Genomic DNA, 1,809 nt, shown 5'->3' on the forward strand with positions numbered 1-1,809 from the left:
ATAAGGATAGAAGCAGTCACAGAAGAACACACAGCTGAATGGACACAGAGAGCAGACAAGTGGGGGGGGGCGGTGTGGGAGTGACGGACCCGAAGGGTATCGGGAATGAAAGACAAAGAGAGATTGGGATCAGGGGATCTGAGCATTGATTTCTCAAGCTCATCAGACAAGTTTATTAATCTCAGGGGCTTCTTTATATACCCCAAGCAATTGTGAGAACCAGCAACTATTCTAGCTAACTATTCCCATTACCTCATTCTAAATAACACAGTGCACAGTGGATAAGATAGTTACCAAAGCTCATAATGTTCTATTATATTATTGAAACAAATATACTCATTAATCTTTTTGCCTAGGTTATGGTTACTTGAAATATCAAGTCTGGGTTCTGCTGGAATGTTATGTTTCCCAGAGATATTAGCCACCTGCACGTATATCTTTAGGGACAGCATGACCCAGTGGTCAGAAAGTAACTTGCTTCCGTGGAAACAACATGCCTTTGTTTCCCACAGTGGGGAGGGGAGAGAAATGAATAAAAAGTAAATCTTAAAAAAAATACATGGGGGCATGGGGCTGCAAGCCATGGCGCAGTCGTTACTTGGGCAGTACTAGGACATCCTCCATGGCACCGACTGCCTCCGCAAGGCCTACGCCGCCACCGGTGTGGGCGGCGGTGCAGGTCTGGTGGTCTCAGCCTACAGCGTCATCCTCAGGCCCCCCGACACCTTCGCGGAAGGGGTGGCCAGGGCAGGGCGCGATACACGTTCACCGCAGCTGCCATTGGGGCGGTGTTCAGCCTCACCTCCTGCATCAGCGCCCAGGTCCGCGGGAAGCCGGACCACCCCTTGAACCACTTCATCGGAGGCTGTGCCTGGGGGCCTGACACTGGGCGCAGCAGGCACAGCTACGGGACCGCCACCGCCGCCTGCGCGTCCATGGGCACCGTCGCCACCCTGATCAAGATGGGCCACCTGGCGGGCTGGAGGCTGTTCTCAGAACCCAAGGTGTGAACCGGCCCACGGGCAAATAAACCTCCTGGCTCCGCGGGAAAAAAAAAAAAACACATGAAGCAAATATTGACAGATTTGAAGGGAGAAAGAGGTGATTTTACGTTAATGGTAGAAGACTTCAAAGCAACACTTTCAATATCTAGAGAGAAGATAATAAGGAAATAGAAGAAATATATGATAGCATAAACCAACTAGACCTAACAGACATATATAGAACACTTTACTCAACAGCAGCAGAATACACATTCTTTTCTAATACATGTGTATGATTCTCCAGGATAGACATATTTTAGGCCAGAAAATAATTCTCAATAAATTGAAAATATTGAAATTATTCAATGTATTTTCTCCAAACATAAGGGAACAAAGCTAGAAATCAATAACAGAAGGGAAACTGGAAAATTACATATATTTGGAAATTTAACAATGAACTCTTAAACAAACAATGGGACAAGGAAGAAATCAAAAAAGAAATTAGGAAATGTTTTGAGGCACATGAAAGTGAAAGCAAAACAAAATACCAAAGCTTATGGAACACAGTAAAGTCAATGCTGAGAGGGAAATTTATAGCTTCAAATGCTTACAGTAAAAAAGAAGATCTCAAATCTCATCTCACATATTGAAGAATTAGAATGAAGAATAAACTAAACTTAAAGTGAGCTGAAGGAAATAAATAGCAACAATTAGAACAGAGATAAATGAAATAGAGGACTTTAAAAAAAGAGAATCAATAAATCCAAATGTTGATTCTTGGAAAAGATCATTAAAATTGATAAATCTTTAGCTAGACTAACAAAGA

The 1,809-nt window shown here is 43.1% G+C and overlaps 1 pseudogene; it reads left to right on the forward strand.

Moving 5' to 3' along the window:
• The first annotated feature begins 582 nt into the window (after positions 1-582).
• LOC131278426 (NADH dehydrogenase [ubiquinone] 1 alpha subcomplex subunit 11 pseudogene) lies at positions 583-1,010 on the forward strand (annotated as a pseudogene).
• The last annotated feature ends 799 nt before the right edge of the window (positions 1,011-1,809 follow it).

Source organism: Dasypus novemcinctus, chromosome 1 (genome assembly GCF_030445035.2).
Source record: "Dasypus novemcinctus isolate mDasNov1 chromosome 1, mDasNov1.1.hap2, whole genome shotgun sequence".
In the NCBI taxonomy this organism is placed as follows: Eukaryota; Metazoa; Chordata; class Mammalia; order Cingulata; family Dasypodidae; genus Dasypus; species Dasypus novemcinctus.